This window comes from Atractosteus spatula, chromosome 25 (assembly GCF_055471065.1).
Source record: "Atractosteus spatula isolate fAtrSpa1 chromosome 25, fAtrSpa1.hap1, whole genome shotgun sequence".
In the NCBI taxonomy this organism is placed as follows: domain Eukaryota; kingdom Metazoa; phylum Chordata; class Actinopteri; order Semionotiformes; family Lepisosteidae; genus Atractosteus; species Atractosteus spatula.
This window is the reverse complement of record NC_142730.1, coordinates 10,677,332-10,682,696: the sequence shown is the minus strand read 5'-3', so window position 1 is coordinate 10,682,696 and position 5,365 is coordinate 10,677,332. Positions and strand designations below refer to the sequence as shown.

The window sequence follows — 5,365 nt, the reverse complement described above, 5'->3', positions numbered from 1 at the left end:
AGGAAATCCACTGTTCACAATTCAGTCCAGGTACAGTGCCACATTCTACTGATATCTTCATACATTTCACAGACTTAAATAACATCTGCGTAAACTGTACATAGACTAACGTAGCTAAGTTTAAAAAAAACATATGCAAGAGCTACTTTGGTTGAGCAATTTAACCTTTTCAAGTGCGACCTAATTAATGAGTCATAACTAACAGTAGGCCTGTACTCTTGTGGGGGTTTCGTCTGTGTGTACAAGGCAGCTCCTGCAAACACTTTACCAGCAGCTATTTCAGCACAGTAACATGAATGCAAATTTGTGGGGAGTGTTGGTCATCATTGCCTGTCCTGGACTACTTCTAAATGTACTATAATGCATACTGTTGGAGTCTGGGCAAACAGGAGGCTAGGTAATTACACTATGCTAACTAATCAATGCTGCACCACTGTCCCATGTGTGCTTCCTAGGCCACAATTGCAGGATGGAGGATCTTATTGATTTCCTCAGGGAGAGGGACATTCCAGAGTCCACTATCGGAAAAATGAAGGAAGTAAAGGTAGTTAACAGAATGGATGTGTTCATGTTTATTGTAACTAACTCCCACTGACCTACTGTAGATATTAACAGCACTTTCAGTACTGTGAAAAGTCAGAGACCACCCTTTCGTTTATTTAATTCCCTGTCAAAACGGCCATTAAGTGCAATTAATTTATTTTTCAATGTCAGAAATTATTCCAGGAAACATATTTAACACAAAATTACACAAAAGCATCCACATCTAAATATAATGTCAGATCTTTCATTGTTTAGTGTGTCCACCTTCTGCCTTTATTACAGCTTCCATTATTTACAGGAGACCTTCTTTGAGTTTTTCAAATAAATCCACTGGGATATTCGTTCATGCTTCTTGTAAACACCTCCAAAGTTCAGTCTTAGAAGTTGGTTGTATTTTCTGCTTCTGCCGATCCAAATCCAAATCCACTCAATGACTCATCGTCCATAAAGCCTTACTTACCTCAAGTGTCCAGTTTTGGTGTTCTAGGGCAAATTTTCTTCTCTTCTGTCTATTTCCTTTTCAAATAGTGACTTTTTGACAGCTACACACCCCTTCAGACCCATTGCATTGTGTTGTCTTCTTACAAAGGAAGTATTGACAGAAACACTTGTGGATTTTTTTCAGAATTGATGCAGGAGTGATAAAAACGTTCACTTCTGTCTATGTGATGGTGATGTCTACCAGGCCTTGCACGAGTCCCATTTTCTCTATATATTGTAGTAATTTTTAACTCCAGTTTTGGAAACTCTTGTTTTTCACTTATTTTCCTTTGACTTATATTTTCCTAACGCAAGTGAATTATCTTAATATTATCAGAAATATCGCCTCTAGCCATTTCAGATGCACATGACAAAGATATGTGCAAGGCAGCTGTGGTGTGTTTGGGTAGTTAGTGTCCAATGTTAGTGTCTACCCAATGTTAGTGTCACTTTTAATGGAAAGTGTTCTAATATAATGTCAGTGACAGTTTTGGGATCAACTTGTGTTGGGAGGACACAGCTGTAACTTGTTTGAGTGGAAGGATGGAAGACTTAAAGTGCCAAAAGGGTGCACAAAAGTAAAGAGTGGACAAACTAAATACTGTTTGATTTGATGTTATATTTAGTGTACTTTTCTGTCAAATATGTTTCTTGCATTATTTTCTGACACCAAAAACTAAATAATTTGCACTGAATGGCTGTTTTAACTGGAAATTAAATAAATGCAAGGGTGGTCTCTGACTTCTGCACAGTACTGTACAGTATATTGATATTTTCATGTATAGTAGATATTTTCACTTTATACCTCAACAATCCCGAATGGACTTTTTCCTTAAACCAGTATCAGCATATTGATCCACATAAAATGATGCTTTAAGTATGGTATTTTGAAACTGAAAATTGGTAACACACTATTCATTTTTAGATTGATGCCAGTGTCCTGATGTTAATGACAGATGAACAGATGAGGAATTATTTGCCGTCTTATGGAGACAGATTGGCAGTGATGGGATATTGTAGGAGACACGAAAAACAGCCCAACAGTAGGAAATCAAAGCTTTTTGATAGACTGAAGTCAAAACTGAATAAAAGAAAAAAGCATAAGCACCCAGAAAATATCACTCCTCATCAAGAGGTGAACACAGAGAGGAAAGTAAGGAAAGTGGAGTAGGGCTGGATGCTGTATGAGGAAGGAAAAGGAGGCTTTATCCAGGTGTGAACCAAAAAGGGTGGTGGAACACGAAAGTTAAGTGTTTCAAAGCACTGGAAAAAAAAGACCTCATAGCGGAGGCAATAAGTTTGTTTTTCCCAGATGGAAAGAATGCACATGGAAATATTTCTGGGTTTGAGGTGGATCTGACAAATGACCAAGAAGTTTCCTTAGATGAGGACAGTACAGTGGGAGCTCTATATGAAGCCTCAAAGTTAACTGTCATGAGGTTCTATCAGTCAACCAAAAAGAAACATGACAATGGTGGTGTGGAGACACAGCAAGAATCAAACACTGCAGGTCCCTCACAGGAAAACACACAGGAGTTTCCCTCTATAGACTCACAAATTGATCCACCATTGGAATTAGAAACATTAGATGTCATCTATGTTGGAAATACTGGAAATGATTTAAACTTAGGCAGTGATGACGTGGCACAATTTTATCCTGCAGATGTCACAGACGATTCCGGTTTAGCTCTGCAAAGTTCTACTACTGGGGAAAATGTTGAGGATAGCAATATCATTACAATTTTCAATGGAGACCTCTCTGAGATGGGAGAACAAAGTCTAGAAGACACTTTGCCTCTGGCACAAGAACTCAGGGAACCAGACAAAAAAATTCTTGTTGTCCATCGCAGCCAAATACTATCTGAGCTTATTGAACATTTCACTGAGGAACACCTTTCATATACTCAATCAGAAATTCAAGTAAAGCTTCTACTATCAAATGGGCAATATGAGAATGGATATGATGAGGGAGGCGTTCTCAGAGATTCCCTCTCTGAATTCTGGCATGAATTCTATTAACAATGTACAACAGGTACCACTTTCAAGATACCATTTCTCCGACATGACTATGGCAAGAAAAAGTGGCAGAGTATAGGTAGAATTATTTCTTTTGGTTGGCAGAAAGAGAAGTATTTGCTCATCAAGCTTGCTCCTGTAATCTTGGAACAGGCAGCTCTTGGATATGTGAAGAGTGATCTTGTTGACAATTTTCTAAAGTATGTCTCAGAATCTGACCGTTATACCTTGGAATGTTGTCGCAGAGACTTCAACAGTTCTGGCCAAGATGAATTACTGGAAATCTTGGACAACTACAGCTGCTGAAGAATGCCAAGTGCACACAACATTGAACAAATTCTGCAAGAACTGGCTCACAAAACCCTTACTCAAGAGCCTGCTTACACTATGTTATCGAACAGTGGGAAAGTGTACTCACTCCCCTCAGCAAAGCCCTTGAGAAAATGGAAGCTGTGTATGAAAACTTGCAGCCAACGGCAAGGAAAAGCATGTGGTCACTGAAGTTTCCCTGCACAATGAATGCACAGGAAAAGGAAATATCAAAGCATATTACAACATACCTGCGAGAGTGTGATGGAAGGAAACACAGGCTCAGATCTCTTTCTTGGCAAGACTGTAACTGTTGACTTCACTGATATGCAAGGATTTGAGAGAAGACTTATGGCACATACATGTGGCTGGTATTTGAGAGTGTCTATTCATTATGATAGCTATCCTGACTTCAGGTGTGAAATGAACAAAATTTTGGAAAGTAATATGTAATATAATATGGGTAATGGACATAATTTAGTATTTTAGTCTGTCAACCTACAGACTACCCAGATAAGAAATATGTGCATATTTCACCATTCAAAACTTTTGGTAAGGTATACTTATTCACAGTACGCATTTAAAGGCCATCTGACCAAGTCTGTACCTTTATACACTGTATATAAGCATATAAGATGATAATATGAGTTTTGAGTGTACTTATGATAGAATGTTCACCATTTCACTTAAGAAATTAAAAAGTCCCAGGTTAAATTGCACTTTTATTTTTGTCATTTTGGTACAAGAATATCTTTTAGACTGATTGTTCATATATTGAGTGAGAAACTAATGGATGTTTTTTCACCTAAAGTATGGTGATGCAGTTTAATAAACACGTTCTTTTTTTGAGCCATGTGCATTCTCTACCAAGCACTTGTGCCAATGAACTCTGCTGCTATCTAGTGTCTAATAATGTTACAACTTTTGCGTTGTATGTTATTTAGTCACAATATGGCGGCAGAGTTTATTTGCACAACAACTGGACAGTTCATGACGAAGATGAATTCTAAGTGCTCACTTTGGTCAGCACTTGATTTAGAATTAATCTTTGTCATTAACTCTTCAGTTAAATGTTTCTTGGGGTAGCGGTAACTTTGCAGAACCTGATTTTTTTTTATTTGTGTTTGACTTGTTTGGTTATTTGTGGATTTTATCCGACATTTTTATGAAACGTGCAGATGAGTTCAAATTCGATGAGTTCAAATGCCTTGCGTTTAGTGAATATTATTTGTACTCTATTTTCTCTATCAGTCTCTCGACAGATATCAACTTTGATTTGGTCAACTGCTTGCAAGTAGTTCTGTGCGCCATATAAACATGGGGAAGGCATGCATCACTGAAGGTCGTCCACTGGGAGCGCGAGGGTTGTGAGTCGGACTTATTCTGTGATTATTCCAGGCACGATGACCAGCAGCTGACCCTGCATATGTAAATAGTGTCATAGTAGTTTTAGTGTCCTGTGTAGCTATATAAGTGTATAGCCTGTTGTTAAGTAAGGATGACCCTAATGATGTGTACGTGTTCCGTCAGTCTCCTCATGTGTATGCATATCCTGCGTTCGGTTTTTGGTTTACTTATCACGTCTCCACTAGTCCTTTGTCCTGAGAGAACCTGTATACGCTACATTGGTGTCAGAAGCAGGCAGGATGGACAACCTGTGGCAGACACTAGCTGATTCTGTCAAGCGCTGGCTGACCCTAAAAGAGACTGAGCCCACCGGCAGCACACACAGAGCCTGAGCAACTCCTGGGTGTGACAGGTGGCCACAGCCCTTACCAGGGCTACTCAGTAGTGGTCCCGTCGGTAGAATTGGGGCGACTGCCCACTATTGCCGCCCAGCGGGTGCCCAGGAGAGGAGATGCCCTCCCTGCCGGAGCCAGCCAGCTGTTCCTACACCCGCGGCGTGGTTGCGACCCGGTCACTACGATGGGGAAGCGCCTTGGGAGACATACAAGGCGTAGTTCCAGCTCGCGGCCCGGACGAATGGCTGGAGCCGGGAGATGGCCGGCCTCCTGGC

The 5,365-nt window shown here is 40.1% G+C and overlaps 2 pseudogenes; both read left to right on the top strand.

Annotated features, from left to right (window-relative positions):
- The first annotated feature begins 469 nt into the window (after positions 1 to 469).
- On the top strand, positions 470 to 2,744 carry LOC148815407 (uncharacterized; annotated as a pseudogene).
- Positions 2,745 to 2,787: 43 nt separating this feature from the next.
- LOC148815406 (uncharacterized) lies at positions 2,788 to 4,766 on the top strand (annotated as a pseudogene).
- The last annotated feature ends 599 nt before the right edge of the window (positions 4,767 to 5,365 follow it).